At 41.1% G+C, this 23,570-nt stretch overlaps 1 protein-coding gene across 1 annotated transcript in view; it reads left to right on the plus strand.

The window, feature by feature from the left end:
- The first annotated feature begins 809 nt into the window (after positions 1 to 809).
- The window catches only part of ofcc1 (orofacial cleft 1 candidate 1), a 319,195-nt gene continuing 296,434 nt past the window's right edge, over positions 810 to 23,570 (plus strand). Inside the window, exon 1 of the mRNA XM_059646341.1 lies at positions 810 to 903. The gene's annotated coding sequence lies outside the window, so the exon portion shown is untranslated. The remainder of the gene's footprint in view (positions 904 to 23,570) is intronic.

Genomic DNA, 23,570 nt, shown 5'->3' on the forward strand with positions numbered 1-23,570 from the left:
TGAGTAACCTGGACAAGCTGTTGAAAGTTGACAACGTGTTTTTAAAGCTTCATCTTCATCATTAATAAATTTTGGGCTGTGGTCATAGGTGAGCGACAAGACCAGGCAGGATCATGTATCCTAGGCTGACACAACAGCAGAGTACTGAGCAAGTGCCATGCCACTGGGTTTCTGATAAGACTCTAAACCAACATCTGTCCTCTCTCTATGATGGACAGAAAAGATGCCATGGCTCTGCTGAGGGATTCTCCTTTACTACAGTGACCACATTCCAGAAGTTCTGTATTAGTTGTAAAGGACATCGAAAGGTCATGCATGTGTGTAAATTCTTTCTTCTTGCCTGATTTTAATTTCCTTTTCTTTAGCCTTTATCCAATGTTGTTACTTTAGAGTCAGGCTTTAATTGTGCCTTAGCCATGTGTTATTCTTTAATTAATTTCATGTGAACATGAAGCCAGGTCTCTAAATCATTATTGAGATTCCAGGGTTTTGTCATTAAAATGGATTTCTCGTTCAGTTGTCATTCTGCCATTTCTAACAAAAATTGTATGCTTCTCAGCTAATTGAACAGACTTTTCTGATGTTTCTAGTATTTAAGAAGGTCATTAGCTATTTGAGGGTCATTAAAGAATCAATCTTGCAGAAGGACTGTGACCGGCTCGCTTTAGTACTTGATCTCACTTATGAAATTACTTCCTTAAAAGTTGCACAATCTGAAACCCACATGATTGGTTCCTTACGTTTGGTGAAGAATGAGTATTTCTTGCCTTTGCTTTTGTTTGTCGTTGTTTCCTCTCAGCAGACGAACGAGAAAAGGAAAATTCCAGAGCCATTAGCGACCATGGAGTTTGTATTGGGATCTATATGTTCGCGATGTAGTGTGGACTGTGAATCTAACAGAAGGTATGGTCACCCTCAAAGTGAAGCTGCTGCTGGTCAGGTTCCCATCCTTTAGATTAGATCACTTTTCATGAATAGAGCAGGCATTTGAAACCTTTATCGAGCTGAGTTTGAAACTGTTTCTTTGTGAGGGGATTGTCTTGATGAGAATAGGGAGGGCAGATTGCAGAAGGGCCATAGTGTTTAAAAAAAAGGCAGACATCCTTCTAATTTGAAACACATAGCTGCTTTTGTGGCTAAAAATACCCGAGTCTGATGTAATTTTTAAACAAAAAAGACATTTTAAAAAAAAGCTGGCTTTGTGTTTTCAATCTTAATCCAGTGTGATGAATGTAATAATCTAATGATCGAGATATGGTTGTTACAATTACTATGGGTACAATATATATACACTGTCATATCATTCTGGCTGCCTACCAACACAAATATAACTTTGCATAATCATTTATGGGTTTGGGCCAAGACTGAAAACAGTGATAAAATATATTGTTTGCATACAAATCTAACAACATATGATGGACTACTGTACCTCTAATGAATATGTAGAATAGTTATACAAGAAAAATAAAGCATCACTGAAATGGACTATTGGTATTTTGAGGATTATTTTAATGCCTAGATAGGGCTGAAAGAACAGTTTTTTTTTATTTAATGCAAGGAAGTTACACTTACAGCTAAGTCACTTCATAATCCATGCAATAGCAACTGTGTGCCAATGCTGGTGGACTAAGATGAACAACATAATTAAGGAAACATATGAATACTACAGTGAGGCTTCAGATTAATTAGCTTTATGTCAACGTCTCATCAATACCCGATTTGCTAATGACACATCACTAAATGAAACATATTGATTTATGTACAATGTTAATATATAACAGTTGCTCAACTAAAGCAGCAAAGTAGTAATTACCACAGTGATGTTGTATGTATAGAGGGCTGCTGAAAAAGGAAAATAATTTTATGAAGTCTATTATTTTGTATTGCATTGATGCAATTAATGAAATAGCTTCTCACTTAGTATTAATCTGAATTTATTTTTCAATTTTCCATTTCATCAATGAAATGCTGTCGTGTGTTAGCTGTAGTTAATTTGACTGTGTTAAACTTCTGACATTCCAGGCATATTAGTAATGAATCAAGAACTGGATCTAACTAAAGTTAACAGAAGCAAGAAAACAGTAAGAGAAAAAAAACTCATGGCACTAAATTATGACAAATCAAGAGGGATTTGATGGCTTCCACTCTCTGGTTTTAAAGGAGATTTAGACAAAATCTTCCAAAGCACTTTCAATTCAGAAAATGCCTCTTCAGATTTGAAAATTGAGCACGTAGCTCTGTTACTTAAAAACAAAAGTTGAAAGACAGAAACTAGGAAATTTTAGTCCTGTTAGTCAAACATCTGTCATGCGGAAATTATTGGAATCTGTAATTAAAAACAGAGTGAGTGAGTGAGTACTTACAGAAATTTGAGCTGATTAGAGAAAACCACAATGGATATATAAAAGGTAGGTCCTGTAGACATTACCTGAGTGAATCTTTTTGAGGAAGTAATTAAAGCAGAAAACTGATGCACATATATGGATGTGGTTTATATGGGCAAATTGGTGAACTGTTCAGGTGATTAACTAGGTAGTAGAGAAAAAGAGATCAGGGATAATGAGTACATACTCATTTTGGAAGGAAAGGACTACAGCAGTAGAGCTTCACTACTCACAGTAGTAATTAATGACTTTAATCCGTTAGAAACCAAACATTCCAATTTATCGATGAGATTGGTTGTAGAGTTGTAAATTACAAGCAACATTGATGGGTTATGTAAGTGAGTAAAACTATGGCTGATGGATTTCAACAGACACATGAGGTACTTTATTTCTGGACCAACAAAGGAAAGAAGCAAGTCATTCATTTAAATGGCCAAAATACAAAAAGGTTCAATGTGATTTCAGAATCTGTATACTACAATGTTAAGAATTAATGTTCAAGCGCAAAAACAACCAAACTGATGAGTGGAACGTTAGCCTTTTTATTTAGAAGGCTGGAATAAAAAGGGAGAGGAGTTTTGGTACAGCCATGCTTGGTTGGATCGCATCTGGAATATATACCATTCAGTACATTATATCTTGCAAAGGATATGTAGCATTTGAATGAATGCGGCACAAATGCACCAGAATATTACCAAGTCCATGGGTTACAGAAGGGACTACATAAACTGGGAATATATTTCCTGACATATCAAATTTCATTCCATTGAGGTTTTTAGGAAGAAATTAAAATGAAGGTAAAAACCTCTTCCTCTGGTGGGGGAGTTCAAGATAGTGAAATTAAAGTCAAACCCAAGGCCATTCAGCAATGGTCAGGGAACATCGCTTTACACAAAGAATGACAGACCTGTGTCATTCTGGCCTGCAAAAATCATGATAGATGCTAAGAAATGAATAACTATAAATATGCCATTGAAAGGGTTTTACTAGCCATGGACACAAATATATAGAGTCAAAGCAGGTGGACAGAGGTAAGATAGACAGCAGCCATGATAGCTTTAAATGGCAGACAATACTAAAGAGACTGATTACCTAAATCTGTGCCTATGTCTGACTTTTGTTACAGTCCTTGATGTTCACTGGAGAATTGCAATCCTCACTATGGTTTAGAACTAGAAAATTCCAAGTTTGATTAACAATCAGTTAGACTTGGCTAAAAGACCAGAAAAAAGCTACTATAAAAAGAACATAACATGTAATACTCACAGATTACAGTAAAATAACATACACACACATAGAAAGAAGAAAAAGTAGTTATTAGAAAATAAAGGGGCATCTAACTTTTATTTCCTGACCTCTGTGTCCTGAAGCACTTTATAGCCACTGGAAAACTTTTGCAAGGAGAGTCACTATTGTATACAGGAAGTTCAAATAGTCAAAGAACATAGAAAATTACAGCACAGGAACAGACCCTTCAGCCCTCCAAGCCTGCGGCGATCCAGATCCTCTATCTAAACCTCTCACCTATCTTCCAAGGACCTGTATCCCTTTGCTCCCTGCCCATTCATGTATCTGTCTAGATACATCTTAAATGACACTATCGTGCCCACTACTACCACCTCCACTGGCAATGCGTTCCAGGCACCCAACACCCTCTCTTGTAAAGAAATTTCCACATACATCTCCCTCAAACTTTTCCCTGTTCACCTTGACATCATGACCCCTAGTAATTGAGCCCCCCACTCTGGGAAAAAGCTTCATGGTATCCACCCTGTCTATACCTCTCATGATTCTGTAGACCTTAATCAGGTCCCCCCTCAATTTTTGTCTTTCTAATGTAAATAATCCTAATCTACTCAACCTCTCTTCATAGCTAGTGCCTCCATACCAGGAAACATCCTGGTGAACCGCCTCTGCACCATCTCCAAAGCATCCGCATCATTTTGGTAATGTGGCGACCAGAACTGTACGCAGTATTCCAAATGTGGTCGAACCAAAGCCCTGTACAACTGTAACATGAGATCATGAGATCTTTTACATTTATGTAGGAGCGAAGACAGGATTTTGATTCAAAGTCAAAGAACAATGATGCCACACAGGCAGCTCAGTGCTTGGAGCCAACATTTGCTTTACTACCTGTGAATTAGCCTGGGAGAGTTTATCACATTATTTCAACTTTTAGCGTTTATCCAGTGGCTTCTAGAAAATACACACTTTTGGATTTGTTGAAAAACAAGTCAAACTTAGTCCCACATTGAAAAACAATTGAGTTCTGACAGAAACAGAAACAGCTTGGGTAAACTGACCTATATTGTTGAGACACCCCTTCCCCCAAACCTACAGCCGTGACTTCAGACAAGGAGTCAGTAAAGCGCATGGAAAAAACTACTAACAGATTCAGCAAAGTAGTTTTCTGTTCCCTCAAAAGATAAATCCTGTCAGTTTCAAATTGCTGTGTGCAATATCAGTATGTTTGAATGGCTACCTGAAATTCTTCTATATATCTTGAAATTGACAAGCTAATGCCCGTTAAATAAAAAAATCAGACAAAAAGAATTTCGTAGCTACACACTCATACTCCTGTTACTAATGCCACAAAGGAAAATTTTAACCTCAGTGATTCAGCTGTTCTGAAACATGCCTGCGGTATAGTGAGGCCTCAGCATCAAGGAGCATATCATGTCTAATTAAAAGACTCAAAGTCTTCCCCACCCCCATTCTCTTCACTGGACATCTCCAAACAGTTTAAGTAAATTGTGTACAGGTGGAATAGGAGCTTAATTGGACCAGGGATCAGTGATTGACACAAGCCTGTCTAGTCAATAAGAGTGAGTGTCTGAGGAGGTATATTAATGACATTTAAATGAAATCTTCTGTTGCCTTCAACAGGCTGTGCAGACAGCTGATAGCAATAATAAGTTTAAATAATTTTGAAAGGCAGTACAACGGTGAAGATTTTCACTGATTGCTCTGCTGACGGGGGTGAATCCCAACGCAGAGTGTGGAATGAAATGAAATGACCTGATATCAACTCAGGTCTCCAGATGAGAGCTATCAGACTGAAAACATAAATTAATTCCACAGGTTTTCTCCCACCTCCTTATAAAAAATGCACTAATTTCCATCCTGCCAGCTTATCTTCAGTTTCAAACAAATGACTACAGTTCATATTGCTTCTGTTTGAGTCTATCTTTGGGCTTTCTATTGCCCTGCACTCAGCACTCTCAACTGAGAGCCTATAAAAAAAAATTTCTTCATACGAAATGAATCACAGTGAACTGCTGAATAAAGAAACAAGAATAATGCAGTCTTCAATAAAAACAAAATGACTCTTTGGACAAGACCCAATATGATACAGTACAGTTTGACCCTTTACCAGTTATACGAACAAACAAATTAGGAAAAGGAGCCCCTCAAACCTGCTCTGCCATTCAACAGAATTGTTACTGATTCAATTACCCACATGACCATCCACTCCCAATAACGGTTCACCCAATTGCTTATCAGAAATCTGCCTACCTTTACCTTAAAAATTGCCAAATTCTCTGCTTTTATGTGCTTTTCATGAAGCGAGTTCCAAAGAATCATGACTCTGAGAGAAAAAAAAATTCGCACAGACTGAAGTTTTGTCTAACATCATCTAGGCAATAATAATTGGTGTTATATTGTCAAAGACAGCAGCCAGTTCAAAATATAGAAGCATTAAGAAAATTCTCTTTAGAATATTAAACTGATTTCATGTGTGAAGTTAATACAGTTCTTAGATTTGCATACTTTGGCACTTTTGTGATAAAATTCACACCTTCAACAAAGGATATGACAATGGCTAATATATCTAGTTTATGCACTTATATTTCCTGTTGCCAAGATTTCAGTGTCTTTCTGTTTTTGACAACGTTGATGTTTGCTGCGATGTAGTTTGATGCCAGCCACTTGCTTTGAACCTTTGATTCTTGAGAGTATCATCAATGTATTTAGGAATCAAGGATATATAGCTCACACCGAATCCTTGCTTACAAACCTTGGATAAACATGGTTGCAGTGGAACCTTTAAAGAAAGTCAGGAGACTGAATCCTGGATGATTTTACTCTCTCTAGCCCAAAGGCACTCAGGCCATTTGTGTTTCTCCCTTTATCTTGGGTGAGATATATGATGGAAAGGAAAGAATGATCTGCTGGCGAGAGATAATGGAAACTGCAGATGCTGGAGAATTCCAAGATAATAAAATGTGAGGCTGGATGAACACAGCAGGCCAAGCAGCATCTCAGGAGCACAAAAGCTGACGTTTCGGGCCTAGACCCTTCATCAGAGAGGGGGATGGGGAGAGGGAACTGGAATAAATAGGGAGAGAGGGGGAGGCGGACCGAAGATGGAGAGTAAAGAAGATAGGTGGAGAGAGTGTAGGTGGGGAGGTAGGGAGGGGATAGGTCAGCCCAGTGAAGACAGACAGGTCAAGGAGGTGGGATGAGGTTAGTAGGTAGCTGGGGGTGCGGCTTGGGGTGGGAGGAAGGGATGGGTGAGAGGAAGAACCGGTTAGGGAGGCAGAGACAGGTTGGACTGGTTTTGGGATGCAGTGGGTGGGGGGGAAGAGCTGGGCTGGTTGTGTGGTGCAGTGGGGGGAGGGGACGAACTGGGCTGGTTTAGGGATGCAGTAGGGGAAGGGGAGATTTTGAAACTGGTGAAGTCCACATTGATACCATATGGCTGCAGGGTTCCCAGGCGGAATATGAGTTGCTGTTCCTGCAACCTTCGGGTGGCATCATTGTGGCAGTGCAGGAGGCCCATGATGGACATGTCATCAAGAGAATGGGAGGGGGAGTGGAAATGGTTTGCGACTGGGAGGTGCAGTTGTTTGTTACGAACTGAGCGGAGGGAAGCGGAAGGAACTGAGCGGAAGGACCTCCACCGACACTCTCTTCCGCCTAGCTGAACTCGTCCTCGCACTCAACAACTTCTCTTTTGACTCCTCCCACTTCCTACAGACTAAGGGGGTGGCCATGGGCACCCGCATGGGCCCCAGCTATGCCTGCCTCTTTGTAGGTTACGTGGAACAGTCCCTCTTCCGCACCTACACAGGCCCCAAACCCCACCTCTTCCTCCGGTACATTGATGACTGTATCGGCGCCGCCTCTTGCTCCCCAGAGGAGCTCGAACAGTTCATCCACTTCACCAACACCTTCCACCCCAACCTTCAGTTCACCTGGGCCATCTCCAGCACATCCCTCACCTTCCTGGACCTCTCAGTCTCCATCTCAGGCAACCAGCTTGTAACTGATGTCCATTTCAAGCCCACCGACTCCCACAGCTACCTAGAATACACCTCCTCCCACCCACCCTCCTGCAAAAATTCCATCCCCTATTCCCAATTCCTCCGCCTCCGCCGCATCTGCTCCGACGATAAGACATTCCACTCCTGCACATCCCAGATGTCCAAGTTCTTTAAGGACCGCAACTTTCCCCCCACAGTGATCGAGAACGCCCTTGACCGCGTCTCCTGTATTTCCCGCAACACATCCCTCACACTCCGCCCCCGCCACAACCGCCCCAAGAGGATCCCCCTCGTTCTCACACACCACCCTACCAACCTCCGGATACAACGCATCATCCTCCGACACTTCCGCCATTTACAATCCGACCCCACCACCCAAGACATTTTTCCATCCCCTCCCCTGTCTGCTTTCCGGAGAGACCACTCTTTCCGTGACTCCCTTGTTCGCTCCACACTGTCCTCCAACCCCACCACACCCGGCACCTTCCCCTGCAACCGCAGGAAATGCTACACTTGTCCCCACACCTCCTCCCTCACCCCCATCCCAGGCCCCAAGATGACATTCCACATTAAGCAGAGGTTCACCTGCACATCTGCCAATGTGGTATACTGCATCCACTGTACCCGGTGCGGCTTCCTCTACATTGGGGAAACCAAGCGGAGGCTTGGGGACCGCTTTGCAGAACACCTCCGCTCAGTCCGCAACAAACAACTGCACCTCCCAGTCGCAAACCATTTCCACTCCCCCTCCCATTCTCTAGATGACATGTCCATCATGGGCCTCCTGCAGTGCCACAATGATGCCACCCGAAGGTTGCAGGAACAGCAACTCATATTCCGCCTGGGAACCCTGCAGCCATATGGTATCAATGTGGACTTCACCAGTTTCAAAATCTCCCCTTCTCCTACTGCATCCCTAAACCAGCCCAGTTCGTCCCCTCCCCCCACTGCACCACACAACCAGCCCAGCTCTTCCCCCCCACCCACTGCATCCCAAAACCAGTCCAACCTGTCTCTGCCTCCCTAACCGGTTCTTCCTCTCACCCATCCCTTCCTCCCACCCCAAGCCGCACCCCCAGCTACCTACTAACCTCATCCCACCTCCTTGACCTGTCCGTCTTCCCTGGACTGACCTATCCCCTCCCTACCTCCCCACCTACACTCTCTCCACCTATCTTCTTTACTCTCCATCTTCGGTCCGCCTCCCCCTCTCTCCCTATTTATTCCAGTTCCCTCTCCCCATCCCCCTCTCTGATGAAGGGTCTAGGCCCGAAACGTCAGCTTTTGTGCTCCTGAGATGCTGCTTGGCCTGCTGTGTTCATCCAGCCTCACATTTTATTATCTTGGAATGATCTGCTGGCGCTAGTTTGTCCTACACTCTTTTGATGCATTTTCCTTGATATCCTGAGACCAACCTACTGTAGAATAAATGATTAAATATACCCACCTGTGGAGGGCGACATCTGAATGTAGTTAGGATGACTAAAGTGGCACGTGGCAGCAAATAACCGTAAGGATATTGTATAAACAAGATACAAGTATCTACTGTATCTGTTGCAATTCTGTTTAAAGTCCACATTTACTCACCATAAGTAGCTTCAGCTCAAAGGTGTACCAAGAAGGGCTTTCAATAAAGACAATCTTGAAGACTTCTACCGTCTCTGTTCCACTCCTGTTCAGTGCTCTTGGAAAGAACCCAACACCACCCTCTTACAAGATAACTGAACATATTTGAAAGGAGTTATATCATCATGATGTGAGATCACATGGGACTGAGATCTGGTTGAAGATGGGTTCTATTAAACTCTGCTGTACCATGCTTATGTATATAGTTAATAGGCAAGAAATGATGATGGTTGACTTCTCTTCAGCCCTCCTATGCCTTGAGGTCCTATGACATTCTGATGCCCATCCTACCAAAATAATATAATCTACGAGAAAGGAAATTCCATGCAAATAAATATGCTAACGTGGAGAGAAAATTTGGGAATCACTTTCCAGTTTCCTTACGTTTTTTAAACTAGTTCAGGAATTCAACCTAACTCAGATCCTATAATTCAGGACCTATCTTTTTACAAGGCAGGTTTTTGCCCCAGTCTGAAACAGGCGCCATCTCACATTAAATGAATACCAGCTACTTTTATGCTGATGAGGAATTGAATCTAGGACCTCCAAAGTTTACAGGACTCAGCTATTCCCAAAATAAGCTTTTTGTACATTAGAGATACCATGATGATTACTTATATCAGAGGTTTTTTTAGCAGGTGTTGTGGTTGGCAAAGCAAGTGATCAAAGTATGAAGCTTTCAATGGAATTAATAAGTCCTCCTGGCTGAGGTGAAGAAGTCTGCACTGAGCATCTGAAGCCTTCTTAACTACTTCCATACATGCACCGAAGCAATTTATCTGTTCATAATGAATACGTGCCTCAATCATTGAGAATATCAGCAACAGTGCACAAAATAGTCAATTAGTGACTTTGCAACAATTAGTTTATAAGCAAAACCAGCTATCAAAAAACTTATTACAAATTGAACTTACTTTTGTCAGCAACAAAGACAGGAAATGATTTAAATATTTGACAGGTCAGCTCTGGAGAGAGTAATAGAGTTAACATGTCAGTTGTTTAGCCTTCATGAGAACGAAAGAATCTTAGAGATGTGAAAGGGTTTGAGCAAGAAATCTGAGAGAAAAACATTTAAAAATAGATTACATATCTAACTTTTTCCAGTTCTGACTATAGGTCATCAACTTAAAAGCTTAACTCTGTTTCATTTTCCATTGTTGTTGTCTGACGTGTTGAGCATTTTCAGACTGGTTTTGCTTTGAGTTCACATTCCCACCACGTCAGTATTTTCATTTTGTTTCACGGCTGTAGATAGCATGCTGCGATATAATCAAAAATGCCTCTGCAGCAGTGGGGTTGGTCAGCAGCATTAGGATTAGAATGAACTTCCTTTGTAAAGGTTCAACAGGTAAGTGTATCACTAAAACTTTGTATCAGATACGGTCTGCTTTCACCTGTTTGAAAGATAAATATGATGAATAGCTTGCAGCCACTGGTTCATTAGGTCAATGAGATTGAAGCAATAAATGAAAACATAGGAGCAGAATATGCCAATCAGTTTGTTGAGTCAGTTCCACCATTCCAAACAATCATGACCAATTATCCACTTCAATGCCTTTTTCCCTGCATGATCCCCATCTCCTTTTACATCTTTGGTGTTCAAACATACTCTAAACATATTCAATGACTTTCTATAGCCGTCTGTGGTCATCAATTCCAGAAGTTCACAACTCTCTGTATTAAAAAGGAATTATCCTCATTTTGACCCCAAATGGCTTCCCCCGTATTTCATAATTGTGTCCTGAATACAGTTGGATTTGTGTGCTTAACATTTCTTTTGCCATTTATTCTAAATTTCCCAATCAAGGAAAACATCTTACCTGCATCTACCCTTAAGTATTTTGTAAGTTTAAATGAGATCACCTCTCACATCTTCAAAATTCAAGACAATACAGATCCAGTTTCCCTAACCTCTCTTCAGAGGATAGCCCAACCATCCAGGAACAAATCTGGTGAAAGTTCACGGTTCTCTATCTATGGCTATAATATCTCTCCTGTGGTAAGGGGACTCAGTTCTCTAGGTGAAATCTAACCAAGTTATATACATTTGAAGCAAGATTTCACTAATCCTGCACTTACACCTTCTTGCAATGAATGCTAATACACTATTGACCTTCCTGATTGCAGTCTTCACTTGTATGCTAGCTTTCAGTGACTTATTTATGAGGACACCCAAGTTCCTTTGCACTTGCACAATTTCTGATCTCTTGCCATTTAAGAAATATTTTGCAGATCTGTTTCTCCTACCAAAGTGGTTGATCTGACATTTTTCTATCATGTTCTACCTGCCATATCCTTACCAATTCACTAAGTCTGTCCTCATCCCCCATGTTATGGGGAAAGAGCAGGGAATTGCATGCAGTTCTGGTCGCCCCATTACAGGAAGGATGTGGAAGCATTGGAAAAAGTGTAGAAGAGATTTACCAGGATGTTGCCTGGTCTGGAGTGCAAGCCCTGTGAAGAAAGGCTGAGGGACTTGGGTCTGTTCTCACTGGAGAGAAGGAGGCTAAGAGGGGATTTAATAGAGACATATAAGATGGTCAGAGGATTAGATAGGGTGGACAGTGAGGGTCTTTTTCCAAGGATGATGACTTCAGCTTGTACAAGGGGGCATAGCTACAATTGAGGGGTGATAGATTTAAGGCAGATGTCAGAGGCAGGCTCTTTACTCAGAGACTGGTAAAGGCACCAATGTAGTTAACTCAGCCACATTAGGGGCAGTTAAACAGTCCTTGGATAAGCATGGGGATAATGATGGGATAGTGTAGGGGGTGGGGCTTAGATTAGTTCACAGGTCGGCGCAACATCGAGGGTCGAAGGGCCTGTTCTGCGCTGTATTGTTCTATATTCTATGTTCTATGTTCTAAGTGGAGTTGAGGCCAATATCAGATCAGCCATGATCGTGCTAAATCATGGAACAGAATCAAAAGGTTGAATTGCCTGCTGCTGCTTCTAGTTCTTATGTTCTCCTGAAGCTGATGTGCATCTTCTTCACAACACACATTCTCAGTCGGCTTTATGTCACCTGCATACGTGGAAATGTCACAGTTGGTCCCCACACTCAAAATCATCAACTAATATTGTGAACAGCTGGAGTCCAAACACTGATCTTTGCTGCACTCCATTAGACAGTGCTTGCCAGCATGAGAATGACCTATTCGTTTCTCCTTTTTTTGGCTTGTTAGCTAATTCTTAATCCATGCCAGAACATTACCTTCTTGTGCAGGTGCTTTAATTTTCCAAACCAACCTTTGTTGGGGGATATTTTCATGAAGCCTTTTGAACATCCTAGAATACCATATTTACTGACTCCTCTGTCAATTCTGCTCGTGAGATTTCAATGAACTAAACATATGACAGTGTAACATGTGAAACTACACTTATTTAATTTTGAAGTATGCAACATATGTTTGTGGAAGAATACAGTTGGATTTGTGTGCTTAACATTTCTTTTGCCATTTGTTTTAAGTCGGTGGTGTGCTTAATGGAATTAAATAATGTATGGAATAACTGAGTTGTTTATCTGCTGCTGGGGGAACCATCCTTTCTAAGAAATGTTAAGCTGAGACCCTATCTATTCTGACGTGTGGATGTAAAATAAACAATGTGCTGAATTTCCCAGGCCATGAGCCACATAGGCAGTGGTGCAACAGTTGGGAGAATAGGGTAAGAGTGAACAATAAGATTCTCGGTATTTTTGAAAAAAAAGTCCAAACTTGCACACATGGTTTTAATAGATAGATGAGAATCTGAAACATTGGATCCACACAGATCACTTTCGATCTGGCCCAGTTTCTTAAATAATTAACAAATTTTAACAGATTTTAAGTAAAAGCCAGTCTGATTGTGAGATTAGTTTCACTGAATAGGTATGTTATGGGAGGTTATCTGGCTTTAATAGTCCATAATTAATTGTTTTTAACAAAATTCCATTGAGTGCTAATTTTAGCACAAATACCAACTCATCAGAAATCAATAAGTTAACTATTTTGTTCTGATAATACTCAGGTGATTGTTATAAAAATACATTAAACAGCACAAGTTCAAAGGAAATGAATTCCCACAGTGATGCCAAAAGATGAGAAGCTGCTTTGGCCTGGCTGATAGACATTAGGACATGCATTCAATTAATTCATAACATGGTCAAACTATTGCTATTGTATGCCACTCACTAGGGTGTTTTAGCCATTTTGACAAGCTTAAGCTTCTTTCAAATGCTGTGATGCTGCATGCATTGCAACTGCAATAATCTAAACAGTAAAACCCCAATTAGGTTATTTTGAAATAGGTACTTTACTATTTAATAGAGGCAGTATCTGCCACATGATAATATCTGTGGCAATCTAAATACTCCAAAAAGCAGTGGGCCAAGTAGAGGATGATTCCAAGCAACTTGTTGTGACATAATTTTATTTGGAAATCTTTGTACCAAAATCAGATGCCTTTTCACTCTTAGGTTTGTTAATCCCTACTGGCTCACTTTAAGCTTTCACAATTTCAAACTTCTGTATCCTGATTTACGGTCATTCTAAGGATTTCCCCAACATTAAGGAGTAATCATCTTCAGTCACAATCCCAACTCTCACCTTCCACTTTGCATATCTGTCTTCCTCTTTCAAATCCTTTCCAAATTTTCCTTTCTTCTCTGCTTTTATCTACTTTTCTCCTTCCTCTTCGTGTAGTCTGTTTGGCTGCTATGCCTTGCTGAGTGTATTATGGGCGTCTTCATTCAGTCTTAAATAATATTTGAGTTATGTTTTAAAATCATGCCCTGGAAATCAAAAGGATCAGTCTAATTAAATTCAATTTTCATTAGGAAACAATGTATTGTATTCCGTTTTTAAACTAACTTAGTATTAAACTGAAAGTAACGTATATGCACATAAAGATGTGCGCGCACACAGCGTAATACTTACCATTGTATGTATTCAAATTACAAAATGCCATTCTTTCTATTTAGTGTTCCTGCCAAAGAAAAATAAACGCTGATAAAATTTTATTTCCAGTAGAATTTTGAAAATTATTTGAAGTTTAACACAGTACACCTCAATTTAATAAATATATTGAAACCTTGTTGCTATCTTGTTAAAAATGCTGCATTCTGCTTTGGATCTTCATGGCACACAACATGTTGTAAGTAATTTATGTGAATAATTCATGAGAATATTGTAAATATTGTCAAGTTGTGTAATAAATTATTTACTAGGTATTTGTAGGCTTACTGCAGCAGCTTTGTATTATATAATAGGTAATATGAACACAAAGGTCTTTTTCCATCAAATCATTCATTGTAAACACAGTTTACTGAAAACTGCTGTGAAAAATCTGTCTCAATAAATTCAAATTAGCATTAATAATAAAAGAATACTAGTGTTTTTGGTGTTTTGAGGTATGCAAATGTGGCCATCTGGTAGATATACTGTAGTTAAGAGAGTAATATATCCAGAAATCTTTTCATAACCAATATGTGAATAGTTCAGTTCACCATGTTAAAAAGAAGTCCAATATCATTATTGTCCTCATCATAATTCACTGACAGCTATTTCTCCTCCCAGCTCCCCTAATCCACACTTATTGGCTATGAATAATCTGCACAACAAGAATGAGTAAGCTACAAATTGGCTTAGAGTACACAAAAAATTGGGATGCAGACCCATTGAACCACATGCGAGCTGCATTTGATATCTTGTCATTTTTATTCTGTTTTTGTGGGATGTAGGCATTCCTGGCTGGGTGAGCATTTATTACCCATTCCTAATTTCCATTGAAAAGTTGGTGATGAGCTACGTTCTTGAACCAGTGCAGTGTATGTGATGGAGGTATTCCCATTATGCTGTAAATAAGGAAATTCCAGGATTTTGACCCAGTGACAATGAAAGAACAGGATGATTCCAAGTCTGGATATTGTGTAGTTTGGTGGCGACTTCTGAGTTGGTAATGTTCCCATGCTTTTGTCACTCTTGACCATCAAGGAGGTAAATGTTGCAGGTTTGGAAGGTGCTAATGAAGGAACCTTGGTGAGTTACTTGGTGGTTGTGGAGAGAGTGAATGTTGAAAGTGATGGATGGGGTATGAATCAAGCACCCTTTTCAAAACCATGCCTTAGCTTGGACAGTATCAAGCTTCTTGAGTATTGTTGGAAAGGCAATGCGGGTGGAGAGTATTCCATCACTTGCATGACTTATGCCTTTTAGATGGTGGACAGATATTGCAGAGATGAGTTAAAGCGAGTTACTCACTGCAGAACGTTCCTTGCAAAATCGCTGAATTTTTCCATATAGCATCCTGTCCTGATGGTGAGAGACAGTGAGTGCTCTACACCAATACCCACCTTGTCCCACATGCTTGAGCTGCTGCTTTCATCAACTTTCTTTTCGGACAGTGCAGGACTCTATCTTATCTTCTCCTTGCTTGTTCCGTCGGTACTTTCAAGTCCACATGTGAAAAGTTTTGTGTTTCATATGTTTTGGTCAGCTCTGAACGGATTGGGTAAAATATCAGTTGGGAGCTTGACAGTGAACAAGTAGAATCATCTCCACATGGCAATGATATGTTGTAAAATGTGCGAACAAATTTCATGGTCAATATATTATTGTGATACTAAAGTTTGGCAGTCCCTTTAAGGCTCAAGAGTCTGTTGCACAACCTGTTTGAGAAGCTCTGCTTCCAAAAGACTTGGGCACTTGTTGGCACTTTGGTTGGAATGAAATCATAATTAAGACAGTCCTTACTCAATCAACAAAAATGTAGCACTCAGCAGTAAACATCGAACATTCATCCCACCATCATTTTAATGTGTTCAGTGATTTTTATTGAATACACTGAAGGGAAGGTCTGAAATTGCACTGTAATTCCTCAGCACTGTTACATTTTCACTTGGATCTTGATGTACACCTTTAAACTTTTACCACATATTTTAACTTTATGATCAGAATAACAACACAGTTCAAAAAAAATCATTGTGCTTCACCAAACATTTTTGATTAGGGGATGCGTTATGCAGAAAGGTAGCTTGGGCCTACACGTATCAGAGTTTAGAAGAATGAGAGCTGATTTTATTAAAATTAAGGGGGGGGAATTTGACAGGCTGTTTCCATTTAAACAGTAATCTTGTCGTAGGGTACACAGTAAATAAATAGAAGTCCTCCATTTCAGATAGAGATGAGGAGTGTGTTTGAAAATCTCTTCCTCAGAGTGTGTTGGCCATTGAATATATTCAGTTCAACAGATTTTTAATTGACAAGGGAGTTAAGAGTTATGATCAACAGGCTGGAATGTGGAATTAATAATGGCCATGAATAAATATTTGGATGTGAAATAAAATCAGGAAATGCTAGAAATACTCAGTTTGTCTGGCAGCATTACTGTCTCACATGCTAAGTATTTCTACTAGTTTCTGTTTGTATTCCAGATTCCGATAATCCACAGTATTTGTTTTCATATTTGTGTTTGGATGCATATTGTTTAATTGCTAAGATAGTCTATTTGAGTTGCTTCAAGTAGTTATCTCCTTTTATCTTCATTGCTTCAAGTCTTGTTACCATGTTGCTGAGTCAGTGGATTGTCCTAGAAGTTTCAGAGGGCTGCTTGCTACTCCAGTGTGAAGCACTTCTTTTTGGATATGAAGGCAGTGGGGAATGTATATGGATGAAGTGGGAAAGTGAAACTGAAGTGAAAGATTAACTATGCCCTTATTGAATGGCAGAACAGGGATGAGGGGACTAAGTGGCCTACTTGTGCTCCTCTTCCTTCAGCCTGCACTTTGGTCACTGTTGATATCATTGTATCTGAGTAACTTGCTCCATCTACTTACTATGGTAGTGTTCACACTTCTGTTCATCTGAGACTTTGTGAGATAAGAAGAGAAAACAATTAAGTTTAAAAATATTAAGTTTGACACGTTGTTCTCCCTGAATTTGCCACTCCTGGAAAGAGTTCAGTAATTGCTGAGGATTCAACCTTGCTGGAATATTCTGGTCCTTTTTAAACTGTTAGCCTCTCATGGTGAACATTCTGGAGCATGAAGAACATCATTTATCCATAGAGTCAAAAAGGAAATGTTGTAACGTATAACTTGAGAAAAAAAAGAAGAAACCTTATAGTTAGGTAGTTAGAAAGAAAGTTATTGTGCAAGTGCAGCTGTGGAGTATTTGCAAAAGCCAGTTTCACTTTTTAAAATTCATCATGGGATGTGGGCATTGCTGATTGGCCAATATTTATTACTCGTTGCTAATTGGCCTTGAGAAAGTGTTGGTGAGCTGCCTTCTTGAACTGCTGCAAATTCTGGTTGCATTGGAGAAGTGACAATTGAGTAGTAATATTGCTGAACTGTTAGTCTGGGGACCCAGCTAATGTCCTGGAGATCATGGTTTGAATCTTGCCAGGCAGATGGTGGGATTTGAATTCAATAAAAAAATCTGGAATTAGGATGACTACAAATCTATTGTGATTGTCGGAAAAATCCATCTGGTTCACTCATATCCTTTAGAGAAAGAAACTACCAATCTTACTTTGTTTGGACCTACATGTGACTCCATACCCACAGCAATGTTGGTGACTCTTTACTGCCCTCTGGGCAATTAGGGATGGACAATAAATGCTGGCCCAGACAGTGGCATCCCCTTCCTGTGAATGAATAAATAAAAATAAATGCAGTGACGTTAGGAGGCTGATTACAGCAGATTTCATATACAGTAGCTTCCTACTCCTTCTACGGTATTGTTTAAAACATTACACTTAATGCTGAAATTTTAGAGATTAATATTCCTCATCATTTTCTCAGGCCATTCCAATTTTGGTTTTGCTGACTAGATTGGTTTGAGGGATAAGAGGCTTTTTCTATGATTAGAGGTTGAGCTGATTTAACTAATGCTGTCTAGAGTTTACAATGATGACAGAGGATACGATTGAATGTACAAACTGATAAGTAAAGTGGGGGAGCCATTGACCAAGATAACCAAATTTACCAAATGACCATCAAATGAAGAGAATACCAATGAGATCAATATTTTTGCAGCTTCTACTTTAACACAAATCAGAATTCACATAAATTATGTGTGAATTACGGGGTGAAATGTAGTTTGTATGAACTATAAATTACACTTACAATAGTCAATGCAACAACAGTTATCTCTTGAGATGATAAGAATTTACATGACTTCCTGCTCAAATTGCATCAAGTCCAAGTTTACAGGATTTCGAACTCAGTGTCAGGAATTTAAGGTCACTTACTTTTCTCACTCAATGGAACTGTTCATCAAGTCACTTGAAGTGGTATCTGCAATGCATGGCTGATAAAATGTCACCCAAGTAGCATCCTCCTGCAGAACCCCTTATCTTAGCTCATGACAATCTCGATTCCACAGGTTCTGAAGAGATCCTTTATTTGATTCCTTTACTGAACCTCATTTAACAATTTTAGCACCTTGGAAAAAAATGGAAGTATCACTGTGGTATTGTCCAATTAACAATATCTGCTCTAACCATTTCTTCAGCTTTTGATCCTATTTAACTATTTACAGTTTCTTCTAAGTGTGCTGCTTCTGTTCTCTCATCTACAACAGTTTTTTTATATAGCAGTATCATCTTTGTCTTCCAGCAACATTGCTTTTGTATGTGAACTTTACTCGTGTTGAGACTGTGACAGATGACTTGGATCAGTATTTCTTATTATTCAGGAAAAATTCAGTTGATCCCATTACAATTTATGCAAACTCTGAAAAATCCTTTTAAAACAATTACAACTTCTTCCAAAGTTTTGATGACATTACAAATTTCCCTTACAATGCCATTCCTGGGTTAAATGTACAGGATTAGCACTATGAGATTATTCTCCTGGCTGAGGAATCTGGGCGTACAATCTTAGAGTAAGAGGTCGGTCATTTAAGACTGAGATGTTTGATGCCCTAACCACCACCAATGCACAATGACAGCAGTCTGTACAATCTCAAGATGCATTGCAGCAACTCATCACATTTCCTCACATACCTTCCAAACCCACTGCACCTCCCACTCAGAATGACAAGGGGAGTAAATGCAATGAGGACACCATCACCCACAAATCACCTTCCAAATCCCAGTTACACACTATCCTGACTTGGGAACTCTATCATTGTTCCCTCAATATCACTTAGTCAAAATCATACAACTCCATTCCAAATCGCACGCTGTGGGTGGACCTATGATCCTCTTCATGGAATGCAGCATTCAAGAAGGCAGCACACCACCAGGATAATTAGGGCAATTAGCAATGCTGATAAATGCTGACCTAGCCAGCAACCCACATGCCATAAATGAATAAGAAAAAGTATAGTTCATTAACATACAGTATCTTGAGCATACTTCTTTGCCTATATGCAGTAAGTACAAGGGACAGGCACAAACTAGAGAATGGTCCAAAAGTTAGAAGCACTGATATTTGATTGGATAGTTAGATGAAGAAAATGGATTGAAGGGATCTGAGGGCATGGTGAGTCAATGCATTTAAAACCATTTACTCTTGAGGCAAGTAAAATATTAACAAGCCACAATTAACAGGTCTGTCCCTATGGTGTAATATCCCCACATTTTGATGTTCTGTAGAGTTCCACCCTTACCTGCATTACACTATCCAGGGATCGGTCAACTTCTGGCTACACAACAGCGCAGAACAATTGCATGTTTCAATCAAGAATTCTTTGTTGTATCACCAGTCACTGCAAAACAATTCACAATTGCCAGTGATTGACATCCTGTGTGCAAGACTGCATCCTTAGTGGTCTATCCACTGAACAATACCTCTTCACAACTTCAGACTTTCCCTGACCCCATTCAAGACCCTGACCCTGATGTATGTGATATAAGGTATGTCACTGTAGCAATGTTGACACTCACTTCGGATGACAAACTGCTGTGGCAAATACTGGAGTAGCCAATCCCCTCACATCGAGGGTGAAAAGGTTGTATTTTGCCTCTGCATTCTTTCACTTCAGGCCAGTTTTTTGCAAGTTTCACTGAAGTTCAATCTTCGGTTAGAACAAACTTCTAGGCCTTCTTAAAGGTAAATAGAACGAGTTATATTTTGACAGGTCCAGTCATGATTGCATGTGGATCATCTTGTCTTTTTGGAGAAGACATTTGTTTTTAGAAACAAAAACAAAAATTGCTGCAGAACTTCTGAAGAAGGGTCAGAGATAATGGGAACTGCAGATGCTGGAGAATCCAAGATAACAAAGTGTGAAACTGGATGAACACAGCAGACCAAGCAGCCTCTCAGGAGCACAAAAGCTGACGTTTCGGGCCTAGACCCTTCATCAGATAGGGGGGATGGGGAGAGGGTTCTGAAATAGTTCACCTGGGCCATCTCCGACACATTCCTCACCTTCCTGGACCTCTCAGCCTCCATCTCAGGTAACCAGCAAGAAACTGATGTCCATTTCAAGCCCACTGACTCCCACAGCTACCTAGAATACACCTCCTCCCACCCACACTCCTGCAAAAATTCCATCCCCCATTCCTAAGTCCTCCGCTGCATCTGCTCCCAGGATGAAGCATTCCACTCCCGCACATCCCAGATGTCCACGTTCTTCAAGGACCGCAACTTTCCCCCCACAGTGGTTGAGAACGCCCCTGACTGTGTCTTCCGCATTTCCCGCAACAAGTCCCTCACATCCCACCCCCGCCATAACCGCCCCAAGAGGATCCCCCTCATTCTCACATACCACCCCACCAACCTCCAGATACAACGCATCATCCTCTGACACTTCCGCCATCCACAATCCGACCCCACCACCCAAGACATTTTTCCATCCCCACCCTTGTCTGCCTTCCAGAGAGGCCACTCTCTCCGTGACTCGCTTGTCTGCTCCACACTGCCCTCCAACCCCACCACACCCGGCACCGTCCCCTGCAACCACAGGAAGTGCTACACTTGCCCCCACACCTCCTCCCTCACCCCCATCCCAGGCCCCAAGATGACTTTCCATATTAAGCAGATGTTCACCTGCACATCTGCCAATGTGGTATACTGAATCCACTGTACCCGGTGTGGCTTTCTCTACATTGGAAAAACCAAGCGGAGGCTTGGGGACCGCTTTGCAGAACACCTCAGCTCGGTTCGCAATAAACAACTGCACCTCCCAGTCGCGAACCATTTAAACTCCCCCTCCCATTCCTTCGACGACATGTCCATTATGGGCCTCCTGCAGTGCCACAATGATGCCACCCGAAGGTTGCAGGTACAGCAACTCATATTCTGCTTGGGAACCCTACAGCCCAATGGTATCAATGTGGACTTCACAAGCTTCAAAATCTCCCCTTCCCCTACTGCATCCCAAAACCAGCCCAGCTTGTCCCCCCTCCCCCCACTGCATCCCAAAACCAGCCCAGCTTGTCCCCGCCTCCCTAACTTGTTCTTCCTCTCGCCTATCCCCTCCTCCCACCTCAAGCCGCACGTCCATTTCCTACCTACTAACCTCATCCCGCCTCCTTGACCTGTCTGTCCTCCCTGGACTGACCTATCCCCTCCCTATCTCCCCACCCATACTCTCCTCTCCACCCATCTTCTTTTCTCTCCATCTTCGGTCTGCTTCCCCCTCTCTCCCTATTTATTCCAGAACCCTCACCCCATCCCCCTCTCTGATGAAGGTTCTGGGCCTGAAATGTCAGCTTTTGTGCTGCTGAGATGCTGCTTGGCCTGCTGTGTTCATCCAGCTCCACGCTTTGTTATTCTGAAGAAGGGTCACTGGATCTGAAACATTCATTCTGATTTCTCTCCACAGATGCTGCCAGACATGCTGACTTATCCAGCAATTTCCGTTTTTGTTTCTGATTTCCAGCATCTTAAGTTCTTTCAGTTTTACAACTGTTTTTAACCCCTGTCCAGCAAACATTTTCTTGATAATTACTGCTGTCGTCTCTTCAGCCATCTTCTATTTATCTCTGCATGCAGGATTGACACACAACATCAAATCACTACAAAACACTAATAATGATTGAATACTCAAACTAAAAATTACTAATACTAAAACTAATGTACACACAGTAAGAATTGATCCTCAGTCCCACAGAACATCTGGTACATAGGTAAAATATTGGCTGATATGTAAGTGCAGGAGAATGACTTTGGGGTACAGAGGCATCGACAAAGAGAGGTAGAGACAGGATGGCTAGCAAGAAGGTTTTTCCCAGAGTTGGGGACTCAATTACTAGGGGTCACGATTTCAAGGTGAGAGGGGAAAAGTTTAAGGGAGATATGCGTGGTAAGTTCTTGACACAGAGTGTGGTGGGTGCCTGGAATGTGTTGCCAGCGGAGGTGGTAGAGGCGGGCACGATAGCATCATTTAAGATGTATCTAGACAAATACATGAATGGGCAGGGAGCAGAGGGATACAGATCAACACGGGCTTGGAGGATTGAAGGGCCTGTTCCTGTGCTGTAATTTTCTTTGTTCTTGCTCTTTGTTCTTTGAGGCTAAGGGTGGAGATATGACTGTGTGAGGTCTTTACTGCAGATGGGCAACAGTTCACCCATCACCCATCTGGCAGCATGGTGGTTCAGTGGTTAATGTTGCTGCCTCACAGTGCTAGGGACCCAGGTTCAATTCAACCCTCAGGCAACTGTATGGAGTTTGTACATTCTCCCTGTGTCAGTATGGATTTGCCTTCAGGTGCTCCAATTTCCTCCCAAAGTCCAAAGATGTGCAGGCTAGGTGGACTGGCCATGCTAAATAGCCCCTAGTGTTCAGGGATATGTAGATTAAGTGGGTTATAGGGTAATGGGTTTGGGTGGGATGCTCTGAGGGTTGGTGTGGACTTGTTGAGCCGAAGGGCCTGTTTCCATACTGTAGGGATTCAATGAAAAAACTTTACCACTGGCTCCCCTGGTTGGTAAGTGCACCCCAATTAGCCAAGATTTTGCCATGGAGAATGTGCAAATGAGCAGTTACCCCAATGCTTTTGTTTAAATATCAATAGAGGCGATTTGACTCAGATTTTCCAAGCACGCCCTTTCTCATGCAGTTTTAATCGTTGTTCCCTTTGAAATTCCATATTCTTGCATCCATCCTGATAACGGCAAGACGAAGTTTTAAAATACTGTGCCACCAAATGAAAGCATGTGGGCTTTCCACTCTCTCCACTACTTTGAATTCATATTTTGAACACCTGCAGTATTTTGGCAGATATTGATTTACAAATTCAGCCAGTTGCCAGTCTTCACCAATACGCACAAATGCATCTTAATCCACTAAATCTTTTAAGAATAAAGCAAGGACATATGAAGACTGACCTACTGCTTGCTCTCGCTCATCTGC

Source organism: Stegostoma tigrinum, chromosome 5, assembly GCF_030684315.1.
Source record: "Stegostoma tigrinum isolate sSteTig4 chromosome 5, sSteTig4.hap1, whole genome shotgun sequence".
Taxonomy (NCBI): Eukaryota; Metazoa; Chordata; class Chondrichthyes; order Orectolobiformes; family Stegostomatidae; genus Stegostoma; species Stegostoma tigrinum.